At 54.5% G+C, this 23,073-nt stretch overlaps 1 protein-coding gene across 6 annotated transcripts in view; it reads left to right on the forward strand.

The window, feature by feature from the left end:
* The window catches only part of NTRK3 (neurotrophic receptor tyrosine kinase 3), a 395,937-nt gene that overhangs the window by 731 nt on the left and 372,133 nt on the right, over positions 1 to 23,073 (forward strand). The window lies entirely within an intron of this gene.

Raw genomic sequence — 23,073 nt, forward strand, 5'->3', positions numbered from 1 at the left:
AGATGTTTAACTATTTCCTTTTGGAAACCGCAAAGCACGCTGACAAGTAAACAAGTTGGGAGCTGGCTGCTCGCGGGGAGACTTTGGACATGTCGTGGCCGTCATGGACGCCTACCTCTTCCCTTTCCCTCTCGCCCGCCCTCTCCAACCCCATTTTGGGCATTTCCGAGACACCCCCCCGCCTTTCCCACCCTCATCTGCATCTGGGCGCCTACAGATCCCGTCCTTGTGAGCTTTGATGACTGCTCCGGTAATTCCGAGTCAGGATGGAGAACGGAGCAGAGGGGACTGGCGTGTCTTGGGGATGGGGGTTATATGATCTTGCAGATGCGTTTTTTGGGGAAAATCCAACTCGGATCGGCGTTTTGTTTGGTTCTGCCCCATCTGAGTGAGATATGGTGGCCCGTATTTCCCACCTGTCCCCCTCCCCCCAACCTTGGGTAGGGGTCGGGGATAGAACTGTGAGCCCCGGGAAAGAAGAGCTCAGGGTCCGGGGAAGCTGGCCATCTTTTCTTCCACTGACCTCAGGGCCAGGTGACACCCCCCCCCCCCATTTTGACATCCAGAGATGGGTGTGGACGCACTGGGGTTGCCCAGGGCATAGCTCTCTTATCCCCCTCCCGAGGTCCACACCCCTTGGGGTCCCTCAAAGTGAGTAGGAAGCCAAGAGGGATTCACACTGAAGTCTTGGCTGGGGTCTCAGGAAGACGTTTGGGGTGGACTCAAGACCTGCTAAGTCTGCCATTGGTGCTGCTCTCCCAGGCGGCAACCCTCCCTTTGCCTCAGAGATGGGGCGGCCAGGCCGGGAGGAATTGCAGTCCTGCTCTCCCAAGAAAGCCCGCCAGCCCTTTTGGTTTCATGGAGAGTGTGCTCGTGTTCTTGCCACTAACAGTTTGAGGAAATGTATGGCCCAGGAGATGTCTCTGACTCCTGGCCCAGGAGACCAGCTTGACCCACATCTTCGCTCTGCCGCTCACGTCCTCACTACCTTCAGCGGGTGGGCCTGGGATAATAAGACAAACAGCCAAGGTGGGAGGGGTTGGAGGGGAGCAGGGGCTAAACAGGATGGACCCAACTCTGCGTCTCCTGCCCTGCAGGCCACAGCATTCCAGCATCCGGGAGGATGCCTGGAGGAGGGTCTGGAGCGGGATCGTCAGGGAAACTCCAGCTGGGAAGTGCACCATCGGGCTGTGGGGGCTGGGGTGGGGAGAGCATAGCAGTGGGTCCAGGGGCTCAGGAGTGGGATCTAGGGATTTCCAGGGGGGATTAGTGGGCCAAGGGTTGGAGAGAAGGGGGCCTGGTGTGGGTCTCTGGGAGCTGGGGAGCCTTATTCAGCTTGTTCTCTGCTTCCAGGATATGTGTATCTGTAGGAAGCCAGAGGGAGGCAGGGATGGCCACAATCACGTAGGCTCTCTGTAGCCAGGCAGAGGTTTCCAGCGCTCCTCTGAAAGCGATGCTTGGGGAAGCAGTTTGATCGAGGAGAGTTGGCTTCTGTTTCCAGGCAGTGGTTCTGAGACAGAGGTGCTGGAAAGGTGGGTGATGGGTGGGGATGGGGCAGTCTCTTGTCCCCTTGGGTGTTGGAGGACTCCAGTGGGACATACAGGAGGACGGTGAGCAGGGAGTGTATTGGGAGACTGTGTGTGTGTCCCCATCCTTGCTTTGGGACTCTGCAGATGGGACTCCTCTCTTTAAATCCACCCCAACACCTAAGAGCCAGGGAACCGGATTCCCACAGGAACTGTGTGGAGTGGCAGGTGGGAGAGAGGCAGGTCAGAGGTCATGGGTCTGATGACCCTTCCTCACCCCATCTTTTCCCCAGTGCCCTGTTACATCTATGGCTGGTATTGACTGAACTCGGGGAAGGGCCTCGTCTTCTAGCCCAGAGGCAGAGATCAGTGGAGGGAGGCAGGGGGAATCGTGCTCAGCCTGGGAAGCAGATGTCACCGTGTCCTGTTTTACCCGAGGGAATGGAAGCTCAGGGTGGCAGAGTAATGTTTGGGGGCACGTAGCCCCAGTGGAGAGCCAGGCTTGGATCTCTGTCCTTCCAACACCAAAGCCGAGGCCCCAGTTCTGCCTGGAAGCCTGTGGAAGCAGGCTGGGAGGAGGGCCTTAAGGGCAGACAGAAGCTCTCACTGCAGGGCAGGAGGCCCGACTTCAGCATGACCTGGCAAGGGGGCTTGAGTTGAAGCCGGGGCTTGGCCGGAGGAAAGCGTGATCTTCCGATTTCTGGCGCTATCAGAGATGCAGAGTTGAGGGGTCCTGCAGTCTTCTAGCCTGAAGCTCTTGCTGGTGGATGCTTAGGGGTGCAGCTTGGGCAGACTCTGGGGGATGAAGAAGAGGCTGGGGTGTAGCCAGATTTCGACATCAGGCCTAGCTATGGGAACTGGGGGGGGCTGGCTTCCACAGATGTTGTGGGACCGTAGAGTTCTAAGGTCCTTTCCTCAGTGCTTAACTGACGATACGTAAATTTTAAGACAGTTGAGAGGTGCCTCGTGGTCTTTCTCTCAGGGTCGTGTGTGGCTTGGCTGTTGTGTACCCATCGGAGGCTGGCTGAGGGTGCCTCTGATGGAGCAGGGGGCTGTCCCGTTGGTATCAGGAGGGAAGCCGCTGTAAGGCATCAGGGCAGAAGTGTGGGTCTCCCCTCCGCTCCTCCCCAAGGGCCCTCTCCCTTGGCCTCTTTCTGTTTAGGAGGCCAGTCCCTCTGGAGCCCAAGGCACACAGTAACCTTACCTAGAAGGGTCCACGCACTGCCCTGCTGCGCTCTGGCCCCACCAGGCTCTGACGTCACAAAGGCAGAGGGCGGTGGCTGGGAGGTGGGCCCACTGTCTAGGTCAAGCCTGCCTGGGGTTGGATCTGAATGGTGTCTTCTTTGACTGTCTGAAGATCAAAGGGGAGGAGATGGCTCACAGGGCCCAGAGTTCCTGGGACTGGCTACCCCGCCTTGGGAATACCATGAGCTCTTTCATAGCTGGGACTCTGAGCCACCAACTGGGTCTCTGCAGGAGCCACCCCAGGATGGCTGGTGTTTGCAGCTCTCAGGTCCTTCTGTGTCCCTGGTCTTCCCTGCAGGCCCTTGCCTGGCTGGGTGAAGGATCTTTTGGGCTTTGGCTGCTGTATTGACTCCTTGATACTTAGCCTTTCTAAGGATCAAGGGAAGAGCCAGCCTTGACAATTACCCTTGAGAGCTGGGATGCAGGCAGGGGTGTGAGCCAGGCCCCAAGGGCATCATGGAGCTCAGCCAGGCTCTTGGGAGTTAGGCTAGGCCTGAGGGAGGTGGGCTCAATCCGGAGGCCTTTGTGGTGAGATTTGGAAGGGGGAGTGGTGGCAGCTCTGGGGAGTGGGGCACTTCTGGGATGAAAACTGGGGACCCTGGACTCCAGAGGTCCTGGGATTTTGCTTGGAGACAGAGTCTTCAGCCCCCACAAGCCCAAGTGAGTCTTTCCTGGCACAGTCTGGGGCTCAGGGTATCATCTCTACAGCTCCAGGGGGACCTGAGCATGTGGTGGTTTTGGGTAACACCGGCCCAACCTGACCCTAGCGTTGAGAGCCTTTGGGGACTGGTCCCTGGAGGGCTGAGCCTGGGGCCTGGGAGGCAGCTCAGGGTCCTGCCTAGCTGGAGTGGCGCTTGAGGCTGTGAAGAAGGGAGGGGCCTGATGTCTGCTCCCCTGGGATGCTGTCTGTCCTTGCCCCGCCTGTCCCTGTCTGCTGCCTTCTCTTCCTCTCTGAGTGTAATGGGGGAGCCCTCGCCCTAGCTGACTCTTAAGTGGGAGTGTGGGTGGGCCGTGACCTTCTCTCGGGATGACCTTTGCCAGTATTGTGGCATCTCTCCTGCCACTGGACTCCGTCCCTTGGTTTATACTGGGATCACAGGCATGGTCTCTGGCCTCCCTTCGGGGCCTCCAGGTGGCCAGAGGGAAGGTAGACTTAGAGAAAGGGGTGAGTCACCATGAGTCCTACCACTGGTCGTGCCCCTAACCCACTGTGAGCATTAGGAGGTGCTGTAGCCTTTCTGAGCCTATAAATTCAGCTCTGAATTGAGGCCATGGGGCGGTGCCCCTTCCATCTTGGACATCTGCCATGCTAGCCCAAGGAACACCCCTACAAGGCTCTGTGAGGCCACTTCTAAGGGCACTGTCTTTGGGGTTGGTGGCTGACCTTTGTGATGCACCCCAGAAGAGGGCAGGGCTGATCGCTCTCTGGCCATTGGCCGTTTTCCCCTTCCTTCTTCCTTCCCTTCCTACTTCTAGAGAACTCTGGCTCACCCAGAAAGAGCCACACGGTTTGGACTCAACTGCCCAGACCAAATGCCACACTTAGCAATGTACCGGGGCCTGCAGCCTCTGAGAGCCCAGACACCCGGCTTCATGGCTGTCTGTTCTCTACTCTGCGCTCAAGGCAAGAAGGAGACCTCCCTCTGCAAAGCTTCCAGTCATTGCCCCAGCAGAGACCTCCTCTGGATGTGAGAGGAACATGCTAGAACTTCCAAGTTATTCTTGTCTAAAACAAGGAATGTTCAATATTTAGCATATGGACTGAAGATACACAAGCATATGATTTAATAAATAGGAGCTTTCTGGGGTCACAAGATAAAATTTTTATTGCTAAAGCATGTGTAATCAAAAAACCTTGGTGTGTCCGTAATCTAAAAGGCTTAGAAGAGCCTGGGTTTGGGAGGGAGGTGGGTAGACGGTAGGATAGGTGACCCTGAAGCCCAGACTCTCCCTCTTAGCTCTGTTCCAGGGGAGGGGTGGGTTGATTGGCAGGGGGAGCAGGGAAAATGAGAGGAGGGGTCAGGCTGGGTGGCAGAGGAGAATCTCAGCCCTGGACCACTGGAGGCCCAGGCTGGGTCTCAAAAGACTATCTCCTGGTACCCATCAGGTCCTGCCTTTTGTTTCTGTCTAGCAAATTCTTTACCTCCTGAACACCTCAGCATTTCTCTTATGCTTTCTAGTTTACAGTGGTTGGGTTTATTTTGGCCACAGCTACTTGAAGCGCATAAGCAGGGATCATAAGCAGTCCCATTTTACCGATCAACAAAATAAAGAAAAGGGTTGAGTTGCATGTCTCCCAAAAGGAAAGCTGTAGAAGTCTCGTGACTCCTTCTGTGGTGCTCCAGTCATGACTTCTTCTCTCTGAGTTCCATGGACTCTTCTCTCTGGCGGTGGTCCTTTGGCTAGACATCCTGTGGCTCCATTTTCATCCAGAAAGTTCTTTCTCCCACGGGGGGGCAGCATTCTGGAAACAGTCCATCTGTGAGGGATTGGAGGACAGCTGAGAGTCCTGGAAGATGGGTCTAGGTGTGGCCTGAGTGGAGGCTGCATTTGCCCCCCCCCCCCCCCCCACCAGATCTGGTGGTGGCTGTCAGCCACTCAAGTTGTCTGTTATCCCATGAGCCTCACTCGCCTTCACTTTGGGAAACACATACTCCTGGAGACCAGGCATGTGTGCTGCTCCTGTTTGATGGGTTGGATCACCAAGGATGAGGACTTCACTGAAGTCATAACAGAAGCTCAGTGCCCACTGGAGCCCTGGGAATCCCCATGAGGATCCTTAATCTTGTGCGGGGCTCACCAGAACTCATGGCGGGAAGGAACGGCTGCAGGCGTCCCCTCCCTCATGTTTCTGCCCAAGGGGACCGCGAGAGGCCCAGACAGAGCCAACTACTTGCCTGTGGCCCCGGGTTACTGGAGGGTCCCTCTCTCAGGTGCTGGGGCAGGCGTCACCCTCTTCTGCTCTGTCAAAGCCAGAGCTTTGCCCATGACTGTGTCTCCCTCTGGGGCGATGTTTCCAAATCCGGGGTCCCCAGAGGCAGCAGCTAGGCGAGGCTGGCAGCCACACGGCTCCTCGTAGCCTGCGGCCCTCGCCAATTACAGATTCACTCGGTGAGGCTTTCTGCTCTGCTCTGTTTACGTGCAGGGCTGGAGAGCCCATCCTTTCTCTCCAGCCTCACCTCTGTCCCCCGGCCCTCCTTCCATCTGCCTTGTCCCACCAACAGTGTGCCTGGTCTGGGTGGTAGGAGATTTGGGATTCCTTCCTCAGAATCAGCAAGCATGGCGAGGAACACGGTGGCTGGGTTTCCCCAGCTGATCCTCGGGGCCTGGCCTCTCCCTAGGTTTGGACAAGCCCCTTACCTCTTCTGGGCCTCTGTTGCCTTATCTGTAAGTTGAGCATAGCGGTAACTACTTGTTAGCAGTGCTCTGAGGGGCAGTGCCCTGTATCACGCCCAGCAAAGAGAAAGTCGTCAATATATAACAACAGTTAACTGCTACCGAGTGCTTCCTGTGTTGTAGACCTTGTTTCAAGCACTTTGGAAGCAATAGTTCATTACGATCTCACGTGAACCCTGGGAGAGAGGTACTGTTAGTTAATACTAATCCCATTTTACAGGTGCAGTACGAGCCTAGATATCGAATTTGACTTGCTTAATTTTGCACGGAGTGGGCTGACATTTAACGTCGAGCTGTGGTGTCTGGACTCTTGGGCTAGTGTACGTTGGTGGACACACACACTTGTGTAGTCATTCGTGAATACACGACCATCGTACTCCGTTAAGAATTAAAAAGAGGGTCGACATGAAGGCCTAGAAGGGTCGTCTATTTTGTAACATTCCGGGTCTGTGGATGCCAACTGCCCTGGTGGTGTGGTCAGAGGGGAAGGCGAATGAGATGATGGGGATGGGGCTGGCCTGGCAGCACTGGCTGATGGGGTCACAGACAGGCAGTCTCAAGTCGGGGAGGCCTGGGGGCTTGCCTCCATGACCCGCTCTCCGCAGCACCTTCCCCCAGGGCGGTGTCTCAGCCAAGCCCTCTTCCCAGGCCTCCTTGACCACCCTGTGGTGTCTTGGCCTTAGGTCAGGTCAGCTCCCCCAGGAGACCGGGTGCCGGCTGAGTCCGGCGGGGATTCAGGAAGGCGACGGCTGGGTCCCCGCCAGCTCCGCTCTGGGCTGAGGTGTGGTCAGCAGGATCGTGTCCCTGACTGCCCGTCGCCTGAGAGAGCTCGGGTGAGAGAGTGGAGGGCAAGGGGGCTTCTCGCAGGTAGAGCTTCGGGGTTTCAAGACTGCTGATGGACGCGGAGCAGAAGGGGGGATGTCTACAGTGCCGAGCAGCTAGAGCTGGGAGCTCGTGTGGAGAGCGTCTTCCCTGATTTCATGGCTCTTCTCTTGCTGCCTCCTCAGACCAGCCGGCTTTCCTCTCCTCCACCCTTCCTGTCGCCTGCGCTGTGCCCCATTGCTTCACGGAAGCTCCGTCTGCCTCTCCACGGGGATGAGCTGGACGCAGGGAGGATGGCTACAGCTGTCCCCGTGGAGACGGCGGGAGTCCTGCTGAGACCGCAGGGCCTGCCTTTGTGGAAACACCCTGTTTTGCTGCTGCTTGGCTGGAGGGCTCACCGCATCACAGAACCTCCCTGGCCTTGGTTTTTCTTTCTGGGAGTTGGGGTACTCCTGCCTGTCTCCCTCATGGGGTCATGGTCAGATCGATGTGGTAACGTGCTTCATGGGCTGTCTAAACAGTGGGGTGCCATGTGGATTGTTTCTATTTCTAGATGTCTGGGGGTATTTTTGAGTTAGGAAGAAGATCAAGACTTTGAACCATAAATCACCTGATCTGGAAAGGGGTTTGGAAATAACTGGGGTCCAACCCAGTTTTACCAAGGAGGAACGTGGGGCTCAAGGGAGGTGGATGGGCTTGGCTCAGTCACCTAGTGAGTCCTGGCGTGGGGCCCTGCCTCCCCAGCTGGTGTGGCTTTCCTTCCCCACCCTCTGCTAGCGGCTGCTGTGGGGCTGAGGGATTTGGGCTCTTCCAGAGGAAGGGAAAGGAGCCCCTAGTCTCTTGCAAAGAGAGAAAATGAAGGGAGCAATCTTAGACTCGCTGTCCTAACCTTGCTGCCTCCCACGGTAAACTAGGCTGTGTGTGCGCATCTGGGGGTGTCTTTGCGCAGGCACAAGCGCATGTCTTCTGTTCGCTGTGCACATCACGTCTGAGGTCTTCGTAAACAAGCTCTAAAGCCTTTGGCTTCCTGCTTGCCAAGTTCAGCTACGTGTAGACCCTGGTGACCACCAGAGGGCAGTGCTGCGCATGAGACGGTAGGAGGCTGGTAAAGGCCAGCACCAGCCTGAGCTGGGGATGTGGCTCTAGCCTGGTGAGATGTGCGCTGGCTGGCAGACCTGGCTTTCAGACCCTTTCTTGAGCCAGGGATGAGCAGGGAGGTCGCCTGTCCCTGAGGCGGGGCTTCTCTCTGCAGAGCTGGTCCTGCCTTCACCGTAACTGCAGCCCAGCCACGGGAGTCTCCTGGGCCTGAGCTCCCCGGGACGTGGCTGGGAGAGTGCCCTGGGTGGATGGAAGTCACTGCTCTTCCCCTCTGGTCTGTCTCTGCAGCAGCAGCAGGAGGGATCGGCACGTTTGCACAGGGGTAATGGAGATGAATGAACGGGACGTAGTTCCTGCCCACGAAGATCAGTCTTGATGTGGACACAGAGAAGTTTAGAGGTGGTTACGCTGTGGGGTTAGTGTCCCAGAAGAATTGAGCTTTATGAACTCCCCCAGGCTGTTTGATATACTGACCCAAGTGTGGGGGCATCGCTCACTGCTCCCTGCCCCCTTCCCCTCATGCCAAGCTTGGGCGTCACTTAGACACCAGGTGACTGCTCAGTAAATACCAGGTCCTGATGATTACCAGGTGCGAGACCTTGGTGCTGTCTTTTAGTCTTTCTGGGCTCTGTTTCTCCCTCAGAGATCCCCACGTAAGTTGACGGGCCCTGCCTGGACAAGCTGGTTTGGACCGTTTCCTTTCTGTGAGTACTTGGCTATTTTCTGTCTGTTCTGGGCAGTCTCATATTGAGCAGGCGCTGTCTGGCCCCATTTGCTAGTTGGTCCACACGTGAGCCCTGTCCCACTACTGTGGTTGTCGGCTTTGGAGATGAGGTCTTCTGCTTTCGTGGTGGGTGTTCAGCTCACAGAGCCGCGTCTTGCGATGCTGTCCTGAGACCCATCCCTGGGCTGCAGATGGGACCCTCTCTGTTGTGGTCAGTCTTTCCCCACCTCCTCGTTTCTGACACTTTCTTGAGGCTGGTACCTTGAAGAGCAGGGGTGAAGCTGACGTTCATGGCCCTCCTGCTAGATTGGAGGTTGTCTGTGTATGCAACCCTGCTTATGTATGGCTTGAGATCACAACTCTGCCTCTTACCAGCTCTGTGACCTTGGACTGGCTACTTTTTCGATCCTCAGTTTCCTCACCTGAAAAACGGAGATAATGCTAATAATGCAATGATGCTATTGTAAGATTTCACGAGAGAGTGTGTATGCACGCGCGCATGCGCAGTTCCTCTCATTTTCTTCCTCTTCTCATTACCACACTCCGGAACTTCATCCCCACGGGCACAGATACTTCCTATGGCTCTCATCTGTTCTTTCTGCTTCCAGTCTTTTCTCCTTCTAGCTCAGCACGCTCACCCTGACGGATTAAGCTTCTAATCCAAGGCCTTCTGTTAGAATAATTCTGGCGCCCGAGATTTTCAATGGCCCTTTTGTCTGGGAGGCAGCTCGGTGTGGTAGGGAGAATAGTGGCTTCTTTGGCCACGCGGCCTTCAGTTTAAATCCTGGCTCTGCCCCTGTGTCAGTTTACCCACGTTGTTTAACTTCCCTGAGCCTCAGTTTCCTTCTCTGAAAGATCAGGCTAACTGTGTCCATCTTTGTAGAGTAGTTGTCGGGATTAGACGAGATTACCGTAGGTGCCTGGCGCGTGACGGGTGCCCAGAGGCCAAACTGGCATGTAGTACGATGGGAGTCTCACAGAGGTGATAGGCAGTGACATTTCCGGGTCCTTGAAGCATGGGGCTAGAGGGAGTTACGTGGGTGGAGGTAGCACCTGGGCCAAGCTGAGGAAGGCAACAGAAGGACCAGGATGGAGTATATCTGGAAAAGGTGACAAAGTGACTAAGGCACATGTCTTTCAAAAGAGCAGGGAGATAGCTGGTTCCCACTGATAGACTCAGTTGGGGGACCAGGGGGCAGAGTGTCCCAGGCGCTCTGGATGTGGGGAATTTCTATGCAGACTAATTCAGGAGCACCCAGCCTCTTGCAGATGGGGTCCCATGGAGTTTTACTGCTGTTCTTGCCCGGGGTAGCTCCCCATTCGCTAGATGATCCCCTTCGGGGCTACTGTAATTGACTAAGCCTGTCAGCTACAGATGGGGCTGTGGGACCAGTCCTGGGAGAAAGAACTTAGGAATCTAGTGGGAAGGGGGTGAATCCTGAATCCTCCAGTCCACCCTCAAGGGCCTCCCATTCACGTTCACTCCAGTTCCACGTTGAGCCACAAGAGGGCACTAGACCATGAGGTCTGCAGGGAAGGAGGCGCTGGTTTGCCTGCCCTGTTGAGATTGTGCCTTTGATCGAAGCTGGTTTTCTCACAGGTTCCAGCATCACTGAGGGTCATGGTAAAGCCATTTGATTTAACTAGGGCCCGTAGCTCCATAGCTTAGAGTCTGATATCTCAAGGGAGGCTAACTTGGATAGTGGAAAGGTCATAGAATTTGGCTTCAAATTCAGGTTCCAACACTCGCCCTCCCCCTTGCTTGTTTTTTGTTTTTTGTTTTTTGTTTTTCACTTTGAGTAAGTTGCTTAACTTCTCTGGATCTCATTTTCTTCATCTGCAAAGTAAGGTGCTTTGGGAGGTGTTGCTGTTGTGAGGATTAAATTATATGATGTGTGGAAAATGTCCGGAACATGGTGTTCACTCCATGGTTGGCCATCTGTCTCTTTCTGGAAGAAAGATGAAGTTAGGATACAGGGCAAGAGTTATTTGCGGGATCACGTTGGCCTGTTGGGGTCCTTTATACTCACCAAGGAGGGCTCTATGGTTCCAAATCACTGGGGGGCAGCAGTGACACCCAGAGGCTGGAGTGGAGTACAGCAGTGTGTTCGGCTGGGCTGGGGTGGCAGTGGTGAGCACTGTTGGGGCAGGCGACATTGAAACTGCATCATGGGTGATTGGCTTCAGGGGGTCTTCGAGTGCTCGTGGCCACAGATGATTCTCTCAGGTCACGAGTGTGATGGTGGCCATTGGAAATCTTTGTGGCCTGGGCCGATGCTATGAGGTTACGTACTGTGGAGCACACGCGTCCAGCTGAGTGACCTTATCACAGCCAGCCGATCCTGGCATCAACCACCCAGACCCTTCTGGTGTTTTCGGGATTGCTACTCTTTGGGAGATGCTTTAATTCCAACCACTGTATCTGGTTAGCCCTAGCCACCGGCCACAAGACTCAGGATCTTGGAGGCTCAGTGTGTTTACCTGGAAAATGGCAAGGGGAGAGGTTGCTGGGCTAGTTGAATGGGAGGATTTCGTAGCTTGGATCTTTGGATATGAGTATCAGGAATTGTTTCAGGCTGTGTGCGTTTGCGTGTGTGTCAGGAGTGTGTGGGATCACGTGGGAAAGGGGGGGGTTAGTGGTAACCGCTAAGCTTCAGGCTTTACTGGGAGAAGGGAGGGGCCTTTCCCCAGCAGAGGTGAGGCTGGAATCGGGGTGTGACTGGCTCCTTACCTTCGGTGGCCTCTTCCTCATGCACCTGAGATTCAGCAGGGAACCTTGGCAGACGTGCCAGGCTCAGAAAGTTATTTAATATCAGCTTTGCTCCAGATTGTGTTTCTGACTCCTTGCCACCTCTTAAGTGGCAGTCATTTTAACAAATGTGGCGGTAAGACACCAAGTGGGAAATAACATGAGAAAGTGAGGAGGGGGCCAGGGGCATGGAGGAGGGGTGTAGTTTCATTCCCTTGGCAGAAACCTCGTCTTTGAGGCAGTTGTAGGGAGAGAATAATGGAAGAGGAGGTGGGGCTCCTCAACGCCCCTGGCAGTGAAGGGAAGGGCCTGACTTCCCAGCGTGCGGCCCCGTGGCTGCAGATTTCTCTCCTCTGTGGGAAGGTCCTGTGCCCTATGGGGTGGCTGGCTCCTGTCCCTGGGGAGATGTGCAGGGAGGGCGTGTATCTGTTTTTCAAAGGCCTGTCTTCCAAGTGCATAAGAGACCGCTGATGGGGGCTGGTGTTGGGGCACGTTGAGTCCACTGTGGGTGCTGAACTGCACGTGCACCCGGGCTGTGGGGTGCCCAGCACCTGCCTCACTGCCTGCCGAGGCCCATCCCAGCATCTGGGCTACTGGGGAAGGGTGGGCAGGGGCACCAGCAGGGCCAGCCTGGCCCTTCCTCCTGTAGGACCCGGAGACGAGGGAGTCCCCTCTCTGTCTTACTAGTTCCAGCCTCCAGCCGTGCACGGTGCTAAGCCCTGGGACACTACACAGAGAGGATAAAGGGCCATGCCTTCTTGGAGCTTACAGGCTTTTTTTTTTTTTTAATTTTTTAAATGTTTATTTGTTTTTGAGAAAAAGAGACAGTGCGAGTGGGAGATGGGGAGAGAGAGAGGGACACAGAATCACAGCAGGCCCCAGGCTCCGAGCTGTCAGCACAGAACCTGACACAGGACTCCAGCTCAGGGACCATGAGATCATGACCCGAGCCGAAGTCAAATGCTTAACCGACCGAGCCACCCAGGCACCGCTACAGGTTTTCTGTTTTTTTGTTTTTTTTAAGGTTTATTTATTTACTGTGAGAAAGAGAGCGAGAGTGTGAGCATGAGTAGGGGAGAGGCAGAGAGAGAGGGAGAGAGAGAATCCAAAACAGGCTCCATGCTGTCAGCGCAGAGCCTGATGCAGGGCTTGGAACTCATGAACTGTGAGACTAGGACCTGAGCCACCACCTTCTGAGCCACCCCGGTGCCCCCGCTCTTGGAGTTCAGAGTCGAGTTGGGTGGTGAGCCTTAGTGAAAGGAGTGACAGCTGAAAAGGCTGTTTCAGGAGAAGCAGGGGCAGGATTTTAGAAAATGCACGTGATGTGAAGTTTAAAGAAAAACGTACACGCATGAAAACGTGGCTTCCCCGAGGTGGGCAGGGTGCAGTGTTTCTAATTGGAGATTTACAGATTCTGGATTCCCTTGTTCTCAGGCCCATCTAATGTCAGAGGAAGCGGGGGAGTTGGCCTTAACTTGTCAGGGTTGTGGGCCCTGGTCGTGAGGTCGACATTGGCCTTGCTGTTGTCCACAAGGGGCTCCGTGGTATTTTCGGGGAAGCCATGTACGGAAGGCAAGAGGGGGGCTGCATTTCTGCTGCTGTCACTTTCTGACCTTGGGAGACCAAGATTGGAGCAAGGTCACCGCTATTAGGAAGGTGACCCCCAGCAAACGAGGGGAGAGGGGCAGGGAGGCAGGAAGGAAGAGTGCCACGGGCCTTGTGTCCACCCGCAGGCTGCAGGGTGCTCTCCCCAGACGCTCGTTCATCTCCCCAGTTCTGCATTTGTTCAGCGTGTTTATGTGAGAGCCTGTGAGGGGCCAGCCCCTTTTGTGAGAGCTCCCTGGACCTTGCTCGTGGGAATCTACCTCCAGGCTGCAGGGAAGCTGGGCCAGGTGTGCTGAGGGTGCAGCCAGATTCCCTCTGACCCCCTCACAGGCCAGGTTCCTGGGAGAAAGTCCCATCAGAAGGTGATCTGGGTGGAGGAGAGCCACGGGTGGGATGAATGCCCAGTTGGTACACAGAGATTGGCTTCTGTGCTGGTATAGGGTCAGCCGCCTGCTTCCTCCTCTGGGCACCCAGCAGACACTGTGCCCAGGCCGTTCTGGGCCTGCCCCCCCCCCCCTCCCCGTGGGGAACACGACACTCCCCCTCCTCTCTGCTCAGAGTGGTGCCTGGGGCCCCCAGGGAGCAGCTGTGTGACCTTCTCCCTTCCTGACTCTTGTTCTGGCTTCATCGTCCGGAGTAATTTCCTGTCTCCGTGCAAATGACTGGTACTCTTTCCTGCCTCCCCACCCCACCTGCCCTAGTCCCGGCATGCAAGCTGCCTCCCCACCCAGCCGATGTGCTGGCCTGCCTGCCTTCTTTCCGTCAGTCACTCACTCAGGGCTGCTGTTGTCTGGACTCTGGTCTGGTGTGTGCAGGCCTTGGTGTTCCCTTTTCTGGTGTCTGTCCTTACCTGCCCCAGGTGGGTCAGTGGATGGAAGAGGGTGGCATGGCTAGGGTCTCAGTCCAGCTGAGACTCTTGGGTTCCAGCCACATGCCCTTTATGGCATCAGGCTCCTTCGTGTTTTTGTTTCTCTACTGTGCTGTGAGCATCAGCAGCTGGGGATTGGGTTGCATTTGGCTGTGTTCCCAGTAGCCAGGATCTAGTAGGTGCTCAGTAAAGACCTGATGAGCAGGATGGGGGTGCTTCTGGCAGAATGTCTCCCAGATCTAGAACAGATCCCAGCTCGGTGACCTTGCACACGCCTCCACCCAGAGCACCGGGCACCTCCTTCTCCTTGCTCTTCGAACCTCTGTGGGCCTGGGGCTTTGCCCTCAGCAGAGCAGACTTCTAGAATGCAAACCCTTGCAGTGACTGTGTTCCAGCGGCTGTTGTGAGGACTGGCTTATTTTAATCCTCCGTCATTCTCAGCACAGCCCAACGAGGCAGGTACTATTACCAGCCTCATTTTATGAAAGCACAGGGAAACTGCAGCACGGGGAGGCTATTGAACTTGTTCTCGGTCGGCCATTTGGCTAGTAAGTGGCAGGGCTGGGGTTTGAACTGGGCATGTTCAGTCCCAGGGCCCCCCTCGTGCCCCTGGTGTTATCGGTGCTTCTCTCTTTCTTGCCAGCCCTTATTTCCTTTAGTCTTGGGCCCCCCCCCCCTGAGTCCCTGCAGCTCCCAGGTGCCCCTTGGCATACAAGACATAACACCGTGCTCATCTCTGATGTGTGAAGGGGCCTCTGGGACCTGGTGGAGTTTGAGATTCCTGAATTTTGTGGGCGCAGGTGTTTTCAGCCACATCCCAGAGAATGTCTTCTGAGTGAGGACACCGGGGCAGAAGACAGGGACTTCCTGGGTCCTATCAGTGCCGCCAGCTTACTGGGTGAGTCCAGGCAAGGCGCTGGCCATCTCTGGGCCTCCGTTTTCTTATACTTAAAACCAGGAGTCCCGCCCAGGTGATCTTGGAGGGCCTTTCAGGCTCTGACCTCTGACACTCTGAGTGGCGTGGCTGGGGACTGGGTAGAAGGTTGGAGAGGGCCGAGGCTGCATAGGGGTGGTCCTATGTGTGTGGAAGGCTTGTGGGAAAGGACCCTGGGGGTTCTCACACCTGTGCGTGCATCCCTGGCCCCAGGAGGGCTTGCGGAAGCACAGACAGCTGGGCTCCACCCCAGAATTTCTGATTCCCATTTGTGGTGGGGCCTGAGGACTTCCTTTCTAGTGAGTCTCCAGGTGATGTGGGTGCTGCTGGCCCTGGGACCACACTTTGAAAATGACAGCTGTGTTGATGGCTTTCGGGGCGCACTCCCTGGAGATCAGAGCCGGGATAGTATTCTGCATACGTTTTGTATGAATTTTCCCAGGCCATGAAAAGTTTGCATACCTCCGTTCTACAAGCACACTAACCCACTCCCGAGCATATTTTGATGGGGCCCACCCAGGTGCCGGCTTCTCTCTCCACTCCCCTTTCTTCTCTCTGCACCCCAACTGTGGTGCCTGGCTCTATTCCGACCCTGGCCCCCACTCTCCCCTTTTCCCACCGGGCTGGACTTGCCAGAATGTGCTCTGGTCCACGTGAGCCAGTATGTAGTTGGGAAATAAAAGCACAGTTAACGTTTTTCATAGTACGTTTCCAGACTCAAAGTTGATTTTTAAGAACTATCTGGAAGGCAGGGAAATAATTCTGTAATTGCAGCTCAGGAACCTTAGTTGGGTCCTAATTGCTCCCAGGGTCAAGTTCGGACTTCTCTGTTCACGTCTAGGCTGCAGCATCTCTCTGGCCTCCTGCCTCCCGTTATCCCCCCCCCCCCCCCCCGCCCCCCATGCCTTCCCAAAACATCCCCATGCATTTCCAACTCTCAGTCTTTCGGTCAGGCTGTTTCCTCTGCTCACCTGAGCCCTTCTTGTCCCTCAGGTCCCACCTTTGAGATGTTCTTTGTTGTCCATCCAGACCTGTGTTTATTGATTGTTCTGGCTTCCCAGTCTCTGGAGCACACAGTCCTCGCGGCTGTTGCTCCTAGAGGACTTTCTCCTGGTCGGGCAGTTTCTATGGCATTTCAGCCATATGCATGGTGGCTGCTCTCATTTCCCAGATGAGGAAGTCGAGGCCAGACCGTGCAAGAGCTTGCCCTAAGGCCACGCATAAATGGCACAGCTGGGTTTCAAACCCAGGCTCACTCCGGATCCCACCTTCTCCCATTTATCGAGCAGCGTGTGAGGGAGTGAGATGATTGGCACGAGCTCCCATGTCCTCAGGAGGGGAGGAGATCAGGGGACCTGGGGTATGTTGATGTGCTACAATGGCACGTAGCTGTTACAGTGAAAATCTTGATGTCTGTGCAGTAACGTGGCTACGTTTTGAAAATCTAATGCTGATGGAAACCCAAAAACAGAAAACAAGCTGCAGAATGCTATGCCACAAGTGTAATTAAAAAAAAAAAAAGAAAGAAAACACGACGACCAATGTAACGTGTTGGATACAGATAATACAGTAAGAAGATAAAATTGTGGCACAAATTGTGTGGTACAAACCGAATTCATGACAACCTTGGTTCTAGGGAGAGAGGAAAAGGAACCGCAGGGCTGTTAACTTTATCTGTGATGTTTTCCCTCTCTCTCTGTGTTTTGAGATTAGCATGTGACAAAATGATAATTAGGGAATTAATTAATGATTGTTCATTTCAGGTGATGGGTAAATGGTGTTCAACGTGTGATCCTTTCTGTTTTCTCTTAAAATGCAAGTTTAGAATAACCTTAAGCCATGAAAGATGATCATCCTTAAGCAGATTTATAATTTATCTATTTCTTAAATTAAAAAAATTTTTCTTTAATGTTTGTTTATTTTGAGAGAGACAGAAAGCGCACAAACAGGGGAGGGGCAGAGAGGGAGGGAGACACAGAATCTGAAGCAGGCTCCAGGCTCCCATGTCCCTCCCCAGCCAGTCTCCGCCCTCACGTCCCCAGAGGCAGTCTCAGCATTCTGATTTTTTCCCTAATAGATTGCTTTTGCCTGATTTACAGCTTCATGTAAACGGGAATCGTATAATACATACTCAGCAACATGTTTTGGGAGGGTCCCCCTGCACATGGGGAGGGTTCCCAGAGGAAGAGACCGGGTTCATGCATCTTGTTGCAGGTAACAGAATCTGTTTCTTTTTATTGCTGGGCACTATTCCGTCTTACGGAATCCTTGAGTTTGTTTATTGAGTCTCCTTTTTGTAGGAACCCTGGCTTTTCCCAGTTGTGGACCATTACGGTCCAAAGTGAACGTTCTCGCACAGCCTTTTTGTGGACACGTGCTTTGATTTCTCTCGGGTCTGGACCTAGGAGTGGAATTTCTGGATGGTGTGATATATTTATATTTCACTTTATGAAACACTGCCAGATCTTTTTCCAAAGTGGTTGTACCAAGTTTACACAATAGGACTGCTTTTGATGAATCTGGGTTAGGATAGACACAGGGTGCTGTCCTGTCTTTGTCTTTCAGATGAGGACATTGAGGGGCAGAGGGTGGCGAATGTGTGTGATGTGACGGGGGTGGGGGGCTGCCCCCGGAGGGGAGGCAGGCAGGGCTTACCTGGAGATACCAGTGCCAGCCCTCACCTGAGGCCTGAGGGAGAGGAGGTGCTTCCTGAAGCTTAGAATGTGGAATTTTCCAGCATGTGTATGTGTGTGTGTGTGTGTGTGCGCGCGTGCGTGCGCGTCTTAGGTGGGAATGGGGGAGAAGGGTGTTGGGGAGAGATAGCTAAGAGGCCGGGGCAGGGTAGAGGGAATGGAGTGGGGTGTGCAGGGGCCGGGGTGAGGGTGGAGAGGTCGGTGTGGGAAGGGATTTAGATTTTAATCTGAGGACACGGGAGACCCTGGAATGTTTTTCCTCTCAAACAGGAGATGATCCAGTTTACATCTGAAGCGATGGGCGCAGTAAATGTGTTCCGGGAAGCACACGGGCTTGTGGGCCTCTGTGGTTGGGGCACGTGGGGAGGGTTCCCAGAGGAAGAGACCGCTAAGAGGGAGCAGGCACCAGCCTCCTAGGAGGGACCAACGCCCCGGGGGGCTCTTCTAGGTGGAGCGACTCTGGGAGAGGGACATCTGGAACCCTTAAGGAGCCGAAGGGAGTTCCCTGTGCCTGGAGAAGTAGGGAGGGCCCAAGCCATGCCAGCCCGAGGAGATGGGCTTCCAGAAGGGACGGCTATGAGCTCCTTGAGGTGTGCAGGGTGGCGGGGGGGGGGGGGGGGCCTGGGTATCCGTTCTTTCTGGTGCCCAGCATCTGCCTGGCTGAGTACACCTGGACCAAAGTGCGTGTGCGTGAATGAACGGAGGAGGAGAGGGCACGCTGGGGATGTGGAGGCGGTGGGGGGGACGGTTTGAAGGTCAGGGAAGACCAGAGGCAGCCGTGGGTCCCGAGAGGAGCAGATTTGGTTGGAGTGGGGTCGAGTCCATCACCCCCTTGGCCAGAAGTCCAGCCGGGCTGCCTGGCCCGATGGCCTGCGAAGGGGCAGTCCACAGAGACGGCCTGGCCTCACCTTAAAGGCCCTGAGGTGCACGGTGGCAGCGTGGAGCTCCGACTGAGGAGTGCCACTTGCTAAAATATATTTGTTTATTCAGAGATTTAATTAACATGTTTAAATATTAAAGAGTAAACAACGTGTGTCTAGTGGGATTCAACATTTACCAACAGGAGTTCTGACTTATTTAATTATTTGTGCTTTCCTGGCCCTAAGAGCCACGTTTCCGGCTTTGTTCTGGGGAGGCCCCGGTGCTCCCCTGGAGGAGGCAGGGAAGTGGGCCAAGGAGAAGGGGAAGTCAGGAGGGAGGAGTGGAGTGTGGGGAGGGATGGTGGGGGGAAGGGGGAGGGGGAGGAATGAGAGGGGATGGGAGAAGGGGAAGAGGGAGGAGGGAAGGGGAAGAGGGGGAAGAAGAGGGGAGGAGAGGGGGAAGGGAAGGAAGGGGGAGGGGAGGAGGGAGGAGCGATGGGGAAGGGGTGGGGATGGGGGGTTGGGGGGTGGGGTGGGGAGGAGGAGGAGAGGAGTCTTAGGAAGAAAAGGAGGAGCTGTCCAGGCGAAAGAAACCGAGATGCTGTATTTGGTTTGTGTAGAGGGAAGAGAGAGTTTCAAGTTTAAGGAGGGTAGGACCAAGTTGCAGATTAGGAAGGCAACTCGGGAGTCCTTGAAGGAGTGGATACAGCTTGGGGGAGCGGAGGATGTCGGGGTTTCCTCTTGTGAGGACGCCTGTTTTCGTGCGCTAAGGGAGAAGGACTCAGCTTCTCACCTCCATGCCTGAGGGACCCGCAGTCTGATCAGAGCAGCCCATTCCGAGGCATCCGCAGAGAGGGAGGGGCCTGGGCAGATAATAAGACCCCAGCCACCACTGCAGGTGGAACTCTGAAACCAGGGGTGTTTTACAAGTGATCTGCATTATAATATCTCCGCAAATGAAGTCCTGGATGCTGAGAGATTACACTGGGGGTTATTTATTGGCAATGCGCTCTACGGTTTTAATTTTTTCTTTTTGCTTATTCAGGCTTTAGCTCCAGAGGAAAATAGCCTGGGGTGGCTTCGAAATAGATTGTCTCTGCCCCATTAACTTATTCAGTGAGTTTAATGGTCCTTTTTCCCCTCAGCCTTGAAGCCGTCATTAAAAGGCAGAGATTTATAAAAGCAAAGACGCTGAGCCTTAGTCAAACTTTCACTCTGGGCTGGGGGTTGAGGGGGAAGGGGTAGGGGGCAGGGGGACACGCCCTTGGTCCTGGCTCTGTGGGTATAGCCCGAGAGCAGGTCCTCATCCTCAGAACACCAGCTCGCGGAGGCTGGGCAGACGGTTTGCTTGTTGCTTGGGGGCCGTGACACCACCCCACAGACGCTTTCCAGGGGTGAGTCTCCCCAGCATTTCCCAGCTCTCACAGGGCTCGGGTGTCTTGGAGTGTCTACAGTGTCACCCACCCCGGGGCTGTGGGGAAGCTCCCCCTGGTCCTCAGCAGGCCTCTGAGACCATTTCCTGGTACGTGTCGTTGTTAACACACCCAGATGCCTCCCTTCTGCTCAGGACTTTACCAAAAACCAGAAGACACTTTGCAGAGGGTCACCTTCTCAGAGGCCAGTTCCCCACGAGCCAAGTGACTTAGAGGCCCAACCGCCCAAAGGACCATTGAGCAAGTGGCCAATTGGCCTTCAAGCAACTCACCGGAAGCCTGTTTGCCAAATGCTCAATTTGCCAAATTTACTAAAACTTTGATTTAAAGAATGCAGTGATTGCATCAAGCCGAGTCAAGCCAGGGCTGTCCAATTCAGTTCAGTCTAGTTCACCCCACTTCGCTTCCTCCGTTATCTGAGCACCTGTGGTGTGCAAGGCTAGATACCCCAGAGGCTACAGCAGAGGAGCAGACCAGTTCCGGCGGAGGTGGGACAAGTTCATCCAGAGAGTGCAGGTGGTTGTGACCTTCCGTGAGGGTCTGTTGCCACAGAAAGATGTGTGGTGGGGGGGGGGGGGGGGGAGGCTAGGCGAACTTTGCTGAAGGAGGTGATAAGGGGGGTGTCCTTTGGTGCCCGGGTTGGATCTGGATGGGGAGGGAGGGGAGGGGAGGACATTTGGGGCAGGAAGTGCAGCATACAGCAGAAGAGCCTGCCCAGCCCAGTGCCTTAGAGGAGACCAAGGCCCCGTTAGCCTGGAGGGTAGGGAGTCCAGGGCCCTGAGGGCTGAGAGATGAGCCCCGGGGCTCTCTTGGGGAGGCTTCGACTGCTGACCCGAGACCATCTGAACTTCACCTGACACAGAATCCCAAGCAGGCTCCAGGCTCTGAGCTGTCAGCGCAGAGCCCGATGGCGGGCTTGATCCCAGCGACTTTAGGATCATGACCTGAGCCGAAATCAGACGCTTAACCAACTGAGCCACCCAGGCGCCCCTGAAGATTTTTTTAAGTATGGTTGCTAATGGAAAATTAGAAATAACAGTAAGTGTGGAAAATAGACAAAGAAATGGCTCGTATTCCCAGAAACCTGGAAAAAACCCATCCTTTGGTGGAGTTCCCTCAAGTCCTATAGTAGAATCAGTGTGTAAGGCAGAAAGCGATCTTTGAAAACTCTGTGCCCAGTGGGAGAGGCCCCGGGGGGCTGAGACTGGCTGGGGGGACAGCAGATTCACAGCACGTCTGTCCTGCTTGTGCTGGCAGATGCTCTCATTGAGTGAAGTGGGGGCAGAAGCACCAGTGTTTTAAAAATAGTTACTATTTTTTCCTCTTTCTGGTTGCACAGAGCTAAATTTGCATAAATTCGATGTATGCATGAAACCTTACCTGTGAGTGAATGTGTGTGTGTGAGAGAGAGAACATGTACGTGAGAGAGAGAACATGTACGTGAGCTGGTATTGAATGTCAGTTGCATGTGGTCTGAGAAGAGAAGCATACAGTAGAGGAAGACAGCAGGAGGCGATCACAGCAGCTCAGAGGTGGGGCGATGTGGGTGGGAAACGAGGGGAACGGGAAGGATATTTCAGAGACTACGCAGAAATTTCAAACCACTCTGATTACACCCGTTGAGTGTGAGAGATGGAGGTGTTAAGAGGGACTGAAGTTTCCAGAATTTGGGCGAGGGGAAAATATTTCTGCCTTGAGCAGGTATAGGTGATGGGGGACAGGGTGACTTCTGTCTGGGACACAGAGTCTGTGGTGCTTGTGAGAGCTGATTCTCATGCAGGGTAGAAAGTGGCCTGGAACAGGACACCTTGTCTTTGATGGGGCCCTTGTTCGTGAAATGTCCCTAGTGGAGAAAGCACCAAGGATTCTTTTTAAAGAAGGGGGCATATCCTGGATCTCAGGACCAGCCCGCCTTCTCGATGGTGTCCAGGCTTTTCTTTGGGAGAGGGACTTTCGCTTGTGAGAACTTTGTTAAACGTTTCCAGAAACATTTTACCTTTGTCTTTATTGGCAAGATCTTTTCGGCTTCTCTGTCCCTCTCCCCCCACCCCTCCCCTCACTACTTCTGTAGGTGGGACGGTGCTCTTGCTCTAAGCTCATCTCTAAACAGGTATGCTGCCAGGTAATAGAAGTCCAGATGCCAGCATTCTGGTGGAGCCCAAGATCGGTTGTTGGATGGTTAGTAACAGTAATGGGGAATGTTAAGATAAGTGTTCACCTACACTCAAATGCTGCTCCACAGTAACTTTTCACTGCCCTATGAGGAAGGCCAGATCTCACTGTGCCATTTTTAGAGAAGGCAAATGACATGTCCAACATCCAGCTCTCTGCTAACAGAGCAAAGGACCCTTTGCACAAAATTTAATCTTCCCATGATCAAGATCTCTGGCTCCAGAATGGGGACATGGGAACATCCTTGGAGGAACAACAGGTGTCCGTGCATGGATTTGGGTCGTCTTGGAGAATGTAAACATGCTCTGATCCTTATCCCCCTTCTGGCTGCAGAAGTCCTGATGCAGAAGGAAGGATGTTGACGATGACGATGGCAGCAGTAGTAATGGCATCACTAACGCTGGGTGCTTACTCTGTGCCAGGCTGTGTGCTGGGCACCTGTGATTCAGTGACTCTTAATTCTCACATAATTGAACTTAGGTCGTGTGCCCGAGATCACCCAGCTAACAAGCAACGAAGTGGATTGGAGTCAGGGAGTCTGTGCCCAGAGCCTGTGCTCTCACGCCCACAGTCAGTCGTGGACACCAGTCCAGGCTGTGCCTGGAGATCGTGGGGCCATCCCTCACTCCTCAGCCCTGACCATCAGCTGGATAGAACCTGGTTAGATTTTCCACACTGGGACAAATGTTCCCGCTGTCAGTTCGGTGAGAAATTCCGTTCCATGCTCCCTGGTCTACGTTGATCCATTCACCTCGAATAAAATAACCATGTGGGGAACTAGATAAAATATTTGTACCATTGATTGTTTCATTTTGTGGACGATGGCAGCGAGCAAGTGCCTGTGAGCAGGGGAGGGGGGCCGTACCTGCCCGTGTGCAGAGGGCGGCTGGGAGCAGAGCCACAGGGCTGCTGGGGTGCCCAGCTCTAAGCTGGTGCCTGGGCACCCAG

The sequence above is a fragment of the Panthera onca genome, chromosome B3 (genome assembly GCF_046562875.1).
Source record: "Panthera onca isolate mPanOnc1 chromosome B3, mPanOnc1 haplotype 2, whole genome shotgun sequence".
NCBI classification, from domain to species: Eukaryota; Metazoa; Chordata; class Mammalia; order Carnivora; family Felidae; genus Panthera; species Panthera onca.